This window comes from Suricata suricatta, chromosome 3, assembly GCF_006229205.1.
Source record: "Suricata suricatta isolate VVHF042 chromosome 3, meerkat_22Aug2017_6uvM2_HiC, whole genome shotgun sequence".
NCBI lineage: Eukaryota > Metazoa > Chordata > Mammalia > Carnivora > Herpestidae > Suricata > Suricata suricatta.
This window is the reverse complement of record NC_043702.1, coordinates 112,041,162-112,056,654: the sequence shown is the minus strand read 5'-3', so window position 1 is coordinate 112,056,654 and position 15,493 is coordinate 112,041,162.

Sequence of the window (15,493 nt, the reverse complement as noted above, 5' to 3'; positions counted from 1 at the left end):
TTGCTGAATTTGTAATAGTTCCTCATGTTAATCTCTTCTCAGTCCAAGCTTCTGGCCTTGGGGATTTCGTAGTGATTTACCTTCTTTTGTACTCATAAAATTACCGTCACATAATGCTAACAAGTACAGTATGGCAGCCAAAATTCTCACCTCCATGATTTAACTGAAGAATAAAGAATCATAAAATGTTACATAATTATTTTACCTTCAGAAAAAACACGCTTTCTCCATATTATACTAATGAGGATGGGTCACTGGAAGTGGAGTTACTTATCAAATGGCAAAATAATGCAAAATAACATTCATTAGGAAGATGTAAGGCAAATATAACAATTTATCTGTAAATTGTTATGTTCATAAATATGCATACACATATGTGCTGTAGTTACTGTACTCAAAACAAATTTGGAACTTAATATAATTTATATTGAAGTTCTGAATATATTTTTAAGTAAGAATTATTAAACAACCTAGGGAAAGAGAAATATTCTCTTGCTACAAAATATAAATGCAGTAACTGGAGTTCTAGTTTCTGGTAAAGGTGGGTTGCCACATGATGAACTTCTTTAACAGCCAAGCCTAGAATACGTACACCTTATGACTCAATATTTCCATCGCTAGATACCTACCTGAAGGAGATGCACACCTGTGTGTACCAAATGAAGTATGAGAATGTTCACAGAAACATTATTGATAGCAGCAACAAACTAAAAACAGTCTAAATTTCCATCAGTATTGGAATGGACTTTAGCGCCTGGGTGGCTCTGTCGGCTCATAGTCCAACTCTTGATTTCAGATCAGGTCACAAGTCAGAGACCTGCGTTGGGCTCTGAGCTGACAGGGAAGAGCCTGCTTGAGATTCTCTCTCTCACCCCTCTCACCCTCTCCTCCAACCCTTTCTCTCAAAAAGAAAAAAAAATAAAAAATACCAGTGGAATGGATTTTATTTCTCAATGCACCATATTCATACAATGGAATACTATACAGCAATGACAATGTACAAAGTATTGCTACAGGAAACAACACATGTATCTCACAAAATATTGAGAGAGATAAGCAAGGTTAAAAAACATATATATAGGTTGATTCCACTTTTATGCATCTAAAACTAGGAAAAACTAATTTATGCTATCCATAGTTAGGATTGCAGTTGCCTTTGGGGAAAGGGAGAGGGACGATGGCTTGGAGGGGTAGCAGGATGGTCCGGGTGCTGGTCATGTTTTACGTCTGGCCTACTTGGAGATTCCATGGGTGGGTCTGCTTTGTGAGAATTTGTTGAGCAGTAACCTCATAGTGTGTGCAGATTTATGTGTGTATATTGTACTACATTTTAAAACCTCATTTTAAAACATGGGATTTTTAAAAAGACATTTTCAGGCACATAAAAATTGAGCACATTGCTAGCAGGTAGGTACTAAGGAAGATGTAAAAGCAGTGCAACTCAGAGTGAGGTTCAAGGACTAAAGCCGGTGTGTGGACATTGCTCCAGGTGAGAGGGTCCAGGAGCTCGGAGCAAGTGTTCAGAAAACACATGGCAATTTGACAGAGTGCTTTGACGTCTACTGAATCTAATAATAGAAACGTGGGGCTTGGGGTGCCTGGGTGCTTCAGTCACTTAAGCAAGCAGCCCATTCTTGGTTTTGGCTCAGGTCATGATCTCACAGTTTTGTGAGACTCTGCTGACAGACAGCACAGAGTCTGCTTGGGACTCTCTCCCTCTCTCTCTGCCCCTCCCCCACTCATGCTGTGTCTCTGTCTCTCAAAAATAAGTAAACTTTAAAAAAATATTAAAAAAAAGAAATGTGGGGTTTATATTTTGTATCTTTCATATTTTCATTTGATTTTCCCAGTAATTCATGTACTTCAAAAAAAACATTAGTCTGGGGCTCCTGCATGGCATCAGTTAAGCTCCAACTTTAGTTCAGGTCATGATCTCTTGGTTCCTTAGTTCAAGTACCTTGTCAGGCTCTGTGCTGACAGCTCACAGCCTAGAGCCTGCTTCGGATCCTGTCTCTGTCTCTGTCTCTCTGTCTCTCTCTCTCTGTCTCTCTCTCTCTCTCTGCCCCTCCCCTGCTCATGCTCTGTCTCTGTCTCTGTCTCTCTCAAAAATACACATAAAAAAAACTTTAGTCTGTGATGATTAAAACAACAACAACAACAACAACAACAACAACAACAACAACCAGGTCCTTCACCAAAGAGAGCTTAAGAAGCACTATGCTAAAGGATGTGCTTCTGGAAAAAGGACAATTTAAGATGCAAAAAAGAATGGAGAGAAAAGAAAATGGTAAATGTTTGGATAAAGAAAACAATCACTGTTTGTATAAATATTAATAATAAGGTGTTGTAAGGATTTTTAAAAACACATTTAATTAAGATGCACAGCTGCAAAAATGTATGAATTTGATGGATATGGAAGGAATAAGGTTTGAGCATTGTTTTACTGTTTTTTGTTTTTGTGTTCCCTGCACCACTTCAGGAGTAGGATAAAGGTACTGATTAATGTTAGAACTGATATACTGATTTTCCAGATTGTAATTACTTAAACAACAGACAAAAAGTAATTGTCAGATCAATACAGAACCAAAAAAATATATATAGAGAAAGAAATCCACCAAAAAGAAGGCAAGAAAGGTATCGGGCAAAGGGTCGTTCGTACATGTGCCTACCATGGGCGTGACAGGACATCCATGTCTAATCAACTTGAAGACACAGAGCAGCTGAAAATACCACCCAGGACTCCACTGCTCATCATCCCAGAGAGAGGCAAGCCTGAGGAACAGAGAGATCCAGTAGAAAGACCCTGTTCTGGGCGCCTGGGGGGCTCAGTCAGTTAAGCATCCAACTTCGGCCCAGGTCACGATCTCATGGTTCATGGGTTCCAGCGCTGCGTCAGGCTCTGTGCTGACAACTCAGAGCCTGGAACCTGTTTTGGATTCTGTGTCTCCCTCTCTCTCTCTGCCCCTTCCCTGCTCGCTCTCTCTTAAAAATAAATTTTAAAGAATTTTAAAAAAAGAAAGACCTTGTCCTATGCTGTCCTATTGTGTTCATGAGGGACTTGGAAGAAGGCAGAGACACCAAGCCAGATCTGCAACAGTGGACCTTCTTGAGCAAGAACCTGGCATTAATAGGGAGCCACTAGACCTGAGTGATGTAGGTCCTTCCATTGAGCGGGGATCTGCTGAGTGAGCTTCTCATTAAGCTCCAGAAAGCAGCAGAACAAACATGACCGTCAAATAAGATAGCAGATTGTTTTAAAACCTAATTTTGTTGATTATTATACGAATGTAAATGAACTAAATGCTTTGGTTAAAGGAGAGAAATGTCAGATTCCATTTCATTAAATCCTTGCCAAGCATAAGTATACAGAAAGGTTTAAAGAAAGATTTAAAGTAAAAGGATGAAAAAAAATCCCATAAATACTAACCAAAAGAAAGCTGATATCACTTTACACACACACACACACACACACACACACACACACACACACACACACTATCTGTATGTATGGGTATGTAAAAATAGACATATATACATATACGTAGATACACATACAAGTGTGTGTGTGTATAGTTCCATAGTCCTCTTTCTCCCTCTCTCTTTCACTATGTATATAATGGTCAAAAGCATTACTAGAGATCAAGAGGGTCTCTTCACAATGAAACAAGGTACAAATCACCAAGAAGATAGAAGAATTCTAAATTTGTGTATTTCTTTAAAATATATAAATCAGAAATTGAAGAAACTTCAAAAATGTAGATGAACCCACATCACAGTGGGAGATATTAAGTTTTTAAAAATTGTTTTTAGTTTAGACAGGGGCAGAGGGAGGGAGGGAGAGAGAGAGACAGAGAGAGGAAGAGAGACAGAGAGAGAATTCTAAGCAGACTTCATGCTCAGCACGGAGCCTAATGTGAAGCTTAATCTCATGATGCCAAGATCATGACCTGAGTCAAAATCAAGAGTTGGATGCTTAACTGACTAAGCCACCCAGGAGTCCCCATACCTGGAGATTTTAATATACCTCTCTCAGTAATTGACAGATTATGGACACAAGGAAGTCAGTAAAGATATAAACGATTTTAACAAGATGATTTTTAAAGATTTACATATAGGCATGTATAGATATATATAGCAACACCACCCAACAACCATAAGACACACATTTATCTTAAGCGTACCTGTGGAGTGTTTACAAAAATTGAGCAAAAGCCAGAACACAAAATAAGTCCCAATAAATTATAAAGGATTGAAGCCATATAAACTATGTTCCCATCTCTGGAGGAATTAAGGAAGACTGCATACTTCTAAAGGAAAATCAGAACAAAAATAAAAATTATTTTGAACTAAAAGATAACAAAAATGTGACATCTCCAACATATGAGACATTGCTGAAGAATCATTGGAGAAAAATGTGGAGCCTTACATACATATACGGAAAAAGGAGACTGAAAATGAATGAGGTCATCACCCATTTCAAGGAGTTGGAGAAAGAAGAGCAAAAGAAAGCCAAAGAAAGTTAGAACACAGAAAGTAATAAAGATAGCAGCAATTAATGAATGACAAAACAAGTACAACATAGTCAAGTAACTACCAGTTATATTTTCTAAAAATATTGGTGACATTGGCAAACCCCTGGTGAGAATCAACCAGGAGAGAGAGGGAGACAGAAGTGGGGGGGGGGGCGGGAAGAAAGCAGGTGACAGGGGGAGAGGGAGAGATGGGGGGAGAGCATGTAAATAACCAATATCAAGAATGAAAAGGAGGACATTACACATTTTTCAGATATTAAGAACAAAATAAAGAGATATTTTTAAAATCTGTCATTGAGTTTGAGAGTTTAGATGAAATAAACTCCTTTAAAAATTGTGACATATTTATTTGATGGAATATTATACAGCATACAAAAAAGTGGGAAGGGGCACCTGGGTGGCTCAGTCAGTTAAGAGTGCCCCAACTCTTGACGTCACCTCCAGTCCTGATCTCATGGTTGGGGGTTCGAGCCCATGGCTCCACGCTGACAGCATGAAGCCTTCTTGAGATTCTGTCTCTCCCTCCCTTCTTCGCCCCTCCCCTGTTTACTCTGTCTCTCTCAAGACTAAAAAAGGGGGAAAAAATTGTTTTGATGGGGAGAAAAAAACCAAGCTATGCACAACAATGTAGATGAATCTTAAATCTGTTTTATCAAGAACAAGGAGAAAGTCAAATAAAAACAAACTTAGAACATACAGACTGGCAAATTGAAAGGAAAACACAACAAGGAAATTATTATTCCAGAAGACAGGGTAGTGGTTACTCCCGAAGGAAGGGAGGCTATGGTTGGGGAAGTACACACTGGATTCAAGAGTGCTGTTTATGCTCTGGGGTGTGGACCAGCATGATAGTGATATGGGTGTCGCTTTAACCTTATTGACCAATCCATATATACGTGTTTTATGTGCTTCCTGCATAAATATTAAATTTCACAATTAAAATGGAAGATAGACCAATACAAGGCTTGAAGTCTATGTGCATTCTTCAGTTCGCACACACTACTTCAATGTCTCTTCCCTCCCTCTCTCACTCATGCAAATACAGTATGTTGCATCCTTGAATTGAATAAAGCATTCTTTTCTCAGGAAAGCAGTTGCGATGATTTTGAGCCATCTGGGAACCAGAATTTTGATTACTCTAATAAGGTAGCATGTACCATATACATATATTTATTGAAAGCAGTCCTTTTAATAAAGAATTTATGAAGACAAGGGAATCCAATGTTGGTTTGAGCAGATATAAATATTCCTACAAATTACAAACATCAGAGTTCTTGATGTTAAATTCCAATTTCTATTCACTATGGAGCTGTGAGAACATGGCAGTCGGACTAAGACAGGACCTCCTTTGAGAGTCAGTCCACCCGACCTCCCGGCTTGTCAAGGTTCCATGTCCCACACGTGTATTGGTGCATGCACTCTGTCACTTTCTCGTGTGGGAGTCCCACTACTTGTGGGAGATTCTCACTATTTCTGTAACTGGTTGAAGTTCACTTATTTCAAAAAATATATTTGGCAGGAAAAAAATTAGCTCTGAGACTAAAGAAAATGTTTTTCCATTGCACATAAATGTGGTCACCTTGATACCCTGGCTCGTCATTCTCTGTCCCCAATGGGCTTCTTATTTAAGCTCTCTCTCCCCTGCTCCCCGACCGATTTCTTGGTGTTTCCCACACCTTTAATTTTTTTAATTGAATAAATTTGACATGCAGCATTGCATACATTTACGGTGTACAATGTGTACTTTGATACATTTATATGCTATGATATGATTGCTGTTGTAGCAATATTTATCACATTATATAATTAAAGTACATTATTGTCTGCTTTCATTATACTGTGCATTAGCTCTCTATGGCTTAGTTACAACCCACTGCAAGTTTGAACACTTAAACAACATCAGTCTTATCTCCCCACCCCTGGTGACCTGGTAACTTCTCTATTTTTTACAGGTTTCACGTTTTCATTTCTTCTGTGCTGTAGGCTCAACCATAGCCCACATAATTGACAACCTGGGGCTTGTTTTTATGTGCATTTATTAAAAATAAGTTGAATTGGAGGAGCTTATCAGGTTAATCAAGAAGAAAATGAAAGAAGTTTTGAAGTTAAATCTACTGTACTATTGAGGTACGTCCTCATTTGAAGTCTGAATCCTAGTCTATATTGAAGGATGGACTTCTATTTTATGGCAAAGAGTGTGGTTTGTTTTTTATTTCTTTTTCAAAGTCAGGATGTCTATCATGTAACTGGTAAATGTATTTTAAAAATACTCTGGGGGTTGGGGGGCTCCTGGGTGGCTCGGTCCATTAACCCTCCAACTCTTGATAGCGGCTCAGGTCATGATCTCAAGGGTTTGGAAGATGGAGTCCCATGTCGGGCTCTGCACTGACCGCATGGAACCTCTCTCTCTCCTTTCTCTGCTCCTCCCCCCACTCAAAACAAATAAGTATGCATTTAAAAATAAATAAATAAATAAATAAATAAATAAATAAATAAGCAAAACTCTGGGATCAGGAGTTAAGAAACCCTCTGATGAGCATAGAAGAAACAAAGAAAAATAATGTGAGGAAAGAAGGTCAGGTCCATCTGAAACCTGATGTTTTGGGACAGAGCTCTCTCAGTGGCCCCTGGGCAGGCAAGAGGGTGCTCTGCAAACATGACTTAACAATTTTGGAAGTAATTCTGGAATTCGCAATGGAATGAGGTTCCTAATGGGAAGCAGACTTGCCTCCTGTTCCGTTTCACAGAGCTCGGGGATAGTCGAAGAATAATTGGCCATAGGATAATTATTATTTAGTTTTCAATGATTTTCTTTGAGTGATTTGGGTTGCTAAGTCACTTGTATATTTAAAAAATTACCTCTTTCTCATTCTAAGGTTATGATATTATAATTTGAAAACACCCTGACTGAATTTGGGGCATAACTCAAATGCAACCAGATTCAAATGTTGAATGGATAGGTTGACAAATGAGGACACTGTTACCAGTTTAATCCCCATATGGGCCAATTAGTTTCACATAGAGCAGAACTCTGTTCCAAAGCCACAGATTGCACCATTAACCCCAGTCAGCCGTCTCCAAATTGTGTGTCATTGATCACAAGAGGCCCAGGTATGAGTGTCGATAGCTCAGAGCAAGCCCATCATCACCTCTGAGAGTAGTCATTCTGGTAGCTCACACGTTCATCTCGGAAGGGCTAGGAATGCCACAGTGAGACAGAACTTGACCGCTCTCTGGCCCCCATTTCCTGCACCTTGTACTCTTATTACCAATGGTGGAAAATTATGATTGCACAGTTGTCATTTTTATAGAAAATCTGAATGCCTTTGAGCAAACCAATAATACCATGATCAATAAGCAATATGACTGGCAAGCAGCAAATGATCTGTGGATTCATTTCATCAATACTTAATGGCACCTTAGAAATCCTAACATGGGCCCAAACAGAGGAGAAGAGCCAAATACATGCTTTCTAGCTCCCGTGACCTTGTTACTTTTGGTTAACTTATGGAGCAATAAAAATGAATATCAGAAGTAGAATTGTATTAACTGTGAAGTCTGCAAAATATGACACGGGAAATACTCAACGGGTCTCAAACCTAAATGTTCCTTGATCTTTTTTTATTCTCGAAACATGAAATCTTTTACCTGATTTCTTTCTGTGGACAAAGTTTCAGTCATTCATAACTTGGGACTAAGCCTGAAAAAATGAATTGGAAGGGCAATTTGGGGTAAAATGAGGTCAAATTAAAGTACTTTAAAAATAGGCATTAATAAAAATAGTGTCACCCTTACTTCTGCAAATCTGTAATAGATGTTTTGATATGCAGATCCATTTAGCATACTTATCTTTTGGTAATAAAATGTAATTAAGTTAATGGTAAAACTGATTTCAGCAAAAAGCTGATGCAGTTCTTTTCTGTAACAGAGCCAACACTCTTGGTTCTTTATGAATCTTTTGAATTAAGCCCAAAATCTGGAGAATAAAGAACAATGATTTAAATCTAATGACGGGGAGCCTGGGTAGACTCTGTTTGTGATTCACTCCCTCTCAGGCGGGAACTGCTTTGCATATAGGACTAGAGACCTCGAACATTCTCCAAGGGTTACAGCCATGATCATTTTTCTTTATCTTATATATTCACATCATGTCTGGTTTTCACATTCCCCATCACTGTTCTCAAAGAGTGAAACAACCGTCCCCTTTTCTCCTTGTGAATTTGGATCCCAGCTGAGAGATGCAATATGGAAGATGGGCACCGGGCAAGAAAATAGCAGCTTTACATCAGTACAAGCCAGGCTGGAGAATGTGAATTGAGGCCTGCACGTAAGTGCGATTACTGACACTTCATCCCAGAACCAGAAAACCACAGGCCACGCCTGCAGAGCTTGTGTCTTTTGGCATGGGGGAGAACCGACTTGTCTACCAGAGGGACCCCCTAAAGGGCTAAGTGCCCAGTTACTGCCTCCCCAACTCCCCTACTAGATAAATCTCTGGGGACAAGGGAGTAAGGGCTGGGAGAGGTCAAGAATGTGACTTTAACCTGCATGGAAACAATGGCGGCAGGAGTTTGTTGCCCTCCACAGAGGCGTTCATTCACAAGCCCTTGATTTCCCTAAGATGTGCTGGCTTTTTTTCCCCCCTTTAACTCCAGGGTGGATTTCCAGTGATACAGACTGCATGGAAATTGGCCCTTCCTCCCCGCAGAGGGTTAGGCTTTTGAAACTAGAAAGCCAGGAAAGGGCTCCTATCCTTATCTATCTGCTCTACTGTCTCTCTTCTGAGGTGACCATCAGGAGATGGTATGAAAAAATGGGTTCTGACTAAAAGACTTGGTCTGAAATTCTTTCTAGGTCTGCATCAGAACCTGGGGTGAGTGGCATTACGCAGCAGGGTAATGTAAGAACTGAACCTTGAAAAACACTCACATTTGAGAGCAGAAGGAGATAGAGAAAAAAATAGTTAAATGAGTAAGAAGACAGGGCCCCTGGGTGGCTCAGTCAGTTAAACATCTGACTTTAGCTCAGGTCATGCTATCGCGGTTCACGAGTTCAAGCCCCAAATTGGGCTCTGTGCTGACAGCTCAGAGCCTGGAGCCTACTTCGGATTTTGTGTCTCCCTCTCTTTCTGCCCCTTTCCCCATTGTGCTCTGTCTCTGTCTCTCTCTCGAAAGTAAATAAATAAACATTAAAAATTTTTTAATTAAAAAAATAAGAAGAGAAACAGAAGTTATGAAAGCCATGGTAGGAGAAAGAGTTTCAAAAAAGAGGCTATATTCGCTGGTGGATATGCTATAGGGGAGGTCAAAGCAAGGAGAAAAATCTGGTAAGTCCTTACCTAATTCTTCAACTGGGAAGTCATTGGTTAGCTTTGTGGAAGTGATCTTGTCTGGTAATGGGATTGAAAGCTTCACGGAACAAAGTTAAAGAGAACATGGCCAATTAAGGAAGAGAGGGTAATGTAGGGGTGAGGCTAGGAACTAGTATTTTTTAGAACCCACTATGGGTTCAGCTTTGTGCTGGCCCACTGCTTAACAGTGGCAGGATGAGATTTGGAAGTATCAACTGTTGTTTTCTGGTTTCTGGTCCCCCTAGTTCTTCCCCACCATTTAGAGAGCCAAAAGATGGTCACCTCAGGAGAGAGACAGTAGAGCAGATAGATAAGGATAGGAGCCCTTTCCTGGCTTTCTAGTTTCAAAAGCCTAACTCTCTGTGAGGAGGAAGTGGAATGGAAATGTTTCTAGAACTTCAAACAGCCTGCTTTGGGAGAATTCTGAGCCCAAGAACAGGGCTTCACACCCTCACGCACCTCTACCACCACCAGAGCCACTGTCCAGGTAGCTGGGAGGAAGACAGCATAGGGGTAAAGAGGTCAGTCTCTGGGGAAGGGCTGTGGGACCAGCCTGAGTGAGAAAATGACAGCCTTCAGGGAAGTTGTGTTTCTTTTTTTGCGTGTGCCCGGATGGAGGGAAAACCCAGAGGCTGCCTTGTCCCTGTGGTTAACGTAGGCATCCAGATAGCTTCCTGGGGCCCAACGTGACGAGAGCAACAACCCAGCCCCTGAGTGACTAAGATTTCTGAGGTTGCATGAAGCTCTAGGCAGACTCCTGAGAGCCCCTCAACTGTTTCACATGATCAGCAGCTGCTCAGTTCTAGCCCATCAGCAAATGACAGTGGAGCAACTGAGGGAGAGTTCAGCAGTCACTCTGAAGGACCAAGGACCGAGGGCCAGTTGAGATGAGTGACATCTCAGAGAATACCAGTGTGCACAGACAAACCTAGGCCAATTGCCCTGTTTCTCCATGACTGCAGACCATGGAAGCCATTCTCCCCACCGCCTTCCCTCCAGAACGTCATCACAAACCCAGGCACCCATCGGAGGTGTCAGCCGTTTTTTGGGGAAGACATTTAGACAAACAAATGTGTAAATAAGCTTTATGAAACTCTGGAGGTTTAAGAAAAAGAGGTTATGATGACCCATCTTTCACTTTAAGGAGGAAGTGCATGGAGAGTAACAAAAGTGGGGCCTTTACTTTTATCCCCACTCTTTTTAAGTTTTTTTTCTTATGAATCTTCTAAAGGAGTGTTAGCTCTAGATGCACATGCAACTCGGGTATTTGGGAAAAGACATCTAAAAGGAAGTAAGTTTTCGGAAGATGAGAAGTGGAAGGAGAGGTCGTACAGTCAAGCACGACATGTCCATAAATTGTTCTTCTCTGACTTATATACTCAAGGCTTACAGTAGCACTTCCTATGGAGCAAGATAAAATTATGGTGTTTACATTAGATACCAATGTCCATGCCAAAGTCTATTGTATTCTTTTCTTTTTTGGAGTACGGTTTTAATTTTAATTCCAGTATAGTTAACAGTGTTGTATTAGTTTCAGGTATGCAATATAGTGATTCAATGATTCTATACATTATTCAGTGCTCATCATAAGTGCCCTCAATCCCTGTCATTGATTTCACCCACCCCCCCCAACCTCCCATCAGTTTGCTCTCTATAGTTGAGAGTCTGTTTCATGGTTTCTCTCTCTCTTTTTTTGCCTTTGCTTATTTGTTTTATTTCTTAAGTTACACATATGAGTGAGATTATATAGTATTTGTCTTTTTCTGACTGATTTATTTCACTTAGCATTATACTCTCTAGCTCCATCCTTGTCATTGCAAATGGCAAGATTTCATTCCTTTTATGGCTGAGTAATATTCCATTGTATACATACACCTCTTCTTTTTCCATTCGTCAATCGATGGACACTTGGATTGCTTCCACAATTTCGCTATTGTAGGTAATGATGCATATATTACATATACGCCTGTATAAACAGGGGTGCATATATCCTTTTGAATTAGTGTTTTTGTATTTTTTTGGATAAAAACCTAGTAGTGCCATTACTGGATTGTAGTGTAATTCTAGTTTTAATCTTTTGAGGAAACTATACTGCTTTCCACAGTGGCTATACCAGTTTGCATTCCCATCAACAGTGCATGAGGATCCCGTTTTCTCCACATCCTTCAAGGCCAGCTGCTGTGTTGAGAAGTTCAGTCCCCGAAGAGCAGATTCGGAAATAGCTACAGGTGCACACCTCCTCGGGGAGTTAGAAATTACATCCTAAAATGAGGTTCTGGGAAGACAATATGGATGTGTTCATATTATTGCTTACCTTGATTCTCCCCCACAGCCGGGAATAATTATGTATGCTTGTCGCTTTGGAATTAGATCATGAAATCTAGCTCCAAGAAGTTATTTTCCTGTGGTCAGTAACTTTGTGTGGCTCATGTGTCCTGAAAGACTAGACATAATGTCCAGAGATTGCTTCAGCTGCTATGAGACTTAGCTAAGACAGAGAAGGACAATATGAATGAAAAAATGTTTATGGAGGCTCAGGAATGTAGAAGGGAGGAAAAATCTGACAAGAAAATAAGGAGGTTGTAGAGGGCTTTAAGCATCCCAGTGTTGTGGCATCAGAATGGTGACATACTCGTTCCTTACATTTTGTCATGTGTTACTAACACAGATGCTAGACCTATGCCGTATGAGAGACAGCTAAAGGGGCACCTGGTTGGCTCAGTTGGTTGTGCGCTGACTTCAGCTCAGGTCATAATCTCACAGTTCATGGGTTCAAACCCCACATTGGGCTCTGTGCTGACAGCTCAGAGACTGGAGCCTGCTTCAGATTCTGTGTCTCCCTCCCTCTCTGTCCCTTCCCCTCTCTCTTTGCCCCTTTCCCGCTTGTGCTCTCTTTCTCTCAAAAATAAAGAAACATTACAAAAGGATTTTAAAAAGACAGCTATGAAAAAGACAATTCATAATAATAACTATTGCAACAGACTTTTTTTTGCTACTTACACCTAGATTTAAACTATGGTCTTTTGGAAATTGTTCTAGTCATTAATTATAGCTTTAGACTTAACTTGGTTATTTCAGAAACCAACTGTGGCAGAGACTGGCTGGCTGTTCATCAAAACTATTCCTTCTTCTTTTTTTCTTTTTTCTTTCCTGGGCTATACTCCGTTTCAAGGCTTGTCTTGTAGGTAGGTGTCTTCAGAGAGTTCTGGCCAATGGAATGTGGGTGGAAGTGAGGGGCAGAGAACCTTCTTTGAGTGATCTCCACACTTTTCCTTTTTCTGCCTGCTGGTGTCATGATTATGTGCTGAACCTGTCAGAGTTCTAACATGGAAGAAACATGGGCCCCCAGCATTTTTAAGAATAAATGTTTAAAGGAATCTTGCCTGCATTCAGAACTTAACAGGGATGAGAAATACACTTCTATGGTGTGCCAGGATGGATTTTTGTGTTTAATGGTGGTAGCAGCTCATGTTATGTTAATGAATATATTCCCATTGAGGTTAAAGGAATTTTAGCTTGCTGTCCACTCACTATGTTTTAGATACTGTCTAATATTTCATCACATTCAATTCTCATAATAAGCTGTTGAAGTAGTTGTCCCGTTACTTTACAAACAAGAAAATTAAGGCTTGGGAAAGTGAAGCAACTTGGTGGACACATAAATTCTTCTGAGAGAGGATTTGAACTCACGTCTGCAATTCTCCCAAGAGCCTTCACAATCTTGCCAATAAGCCATCCCAGAGGCAAGTATTGTCTAAACTATACACAGGGGGCAGATTTTTCATTTGTTCATTCACGCATTTATTAATTGATTCAACAAACACTTAGTCTGTGTGTACTTTGTGACATTTCCGGTCATAGTTACTGGAGACAAGATACCTTTTTATACAGAGAAGTGGTGCTGCTGTCCAGAAATTTTAAATGCCCCTTCCAGCTTAAGTACTTCCCTTTAAACAGTGGAAGTAGGAAGAAATAACCCTCAGTAGCTAATTTAGTCATTGGTAGTCAATCTTTTCTTAAGATGCCTAAGTTATTGCTACTGAGCGTTGTGACCCAAGAATATCTGGCTTAATAAAGAATGAGGGCTTTCTCTCTGAAATTGAAGAGGGACATTTGTTCCCATGGATGAACCTGCTCTGCTCCCCACATGATTGCCACGTGGGGAGGATGAAGAGGAGGGGACATATGCAGATGCTCCATATGAAGTACCATCAGACCGTAACTGTCAGATTCTGCCAATTCCACGATGGCACAGAGTAAGGGAAAGAACAATGCTATTTAAATAGTTCTATAATAAATAATTGTATTCTAAAAGCTGAGATGATCTTCAATAGAAATTTATGAACTACTATAGAAGAGCAAAGTAGAGCAGAAATAAAAATTTATAATTTTTAAAAAAGGTCCACTGTAGTTTATACAATACTTAATTTTAGGGTTTAAACCCCCTAAGACTTACTACAATATGGTGAGACTAGGAGAAATAGAGGCAGTTTGGCTGGTAAGACAAATTTGGTTCTCACAAAATTGTTGATGTTAAAATAAAAAACAAATGAAAATTAAAATTGATAAGAGATATAAGTAATTCAGAACACCACAGCTCTCAGAGTTAAATATTTGTAAGAGCTTTGGAGACACTTTTTAGGGCTGGTATTATACAGGATTATTTTCTTCAATATAAGAAGTGGGTTGGGTTACTATAGAATGAAATTGTGACCTAATATTGTGTCTTAATAGCAAGAAATCTTAACAATCATTTTTTGCCGATAAGGATTGTTATAGATCTGATAATTATGGGGATAAACGGCATCCATTTTATACCTTGTAAACTGAATTAAGGATTAGTCTACACTTATTAATCAGTTATTGACATGTAGGGAAATATGGGGAAACTGAGGACTTTTCTCCGGGGGAGGACTGTGTATCTTAAAAAGGCAATTTTTGTTCTAGAAGTGTCGGGGAAAGGTTTCCCTTGCAAACGGAGAAAATTGGCTTCACCCCCTGCTTCTCCTTTTTCGTCTTCTTAGGTTTTAGACTCTTGTCCACACATAGTGGACCAGGATGACTACCCTCATAATGTTCGGCCATGGAAAAGCAAGTCTGAACAATCCTTCAAGCCAGAAGCACTAACAAGAATCTCACATTAGGAGAAATAACAGGTACATCATCAAGGCTAGAGCCACGTAGTGAAACAATACGGGGTTTTGCAGTGTTCCAGAGGCAACAGAACATGGTGTCAGAAAAAAATAAACTTCCTTTATAACTTTACGGACTGTTGCACGAGAAACTATGGCCATTTTGCAAAACTGGTATCTCCACTGCAAATATTCTCCGGAGCCATGAACTTCGAAGGAAAAAAATGGTATCTTCTTCGTAGTGAATGCAGTACATCATGGCTTCCCCAAAGTCAACGAAAACTACTATACCTAAAAAGGGTGTCATTTAAAGAGTGAATTCCGATGCCAGGGCCAGCCGTCCTCCCGGGGCAGTCACGACGGCGGCGGGCAGCGCGGGGCGGGCTCTCCCGGGAGGGGCGGGGAGGGCCGGACGCTCGGAACCCGGCCTAGGGCGACGAGGGCGGGGTCCGCTGGCCGCCCGGTCCCAGCCCCCGGGC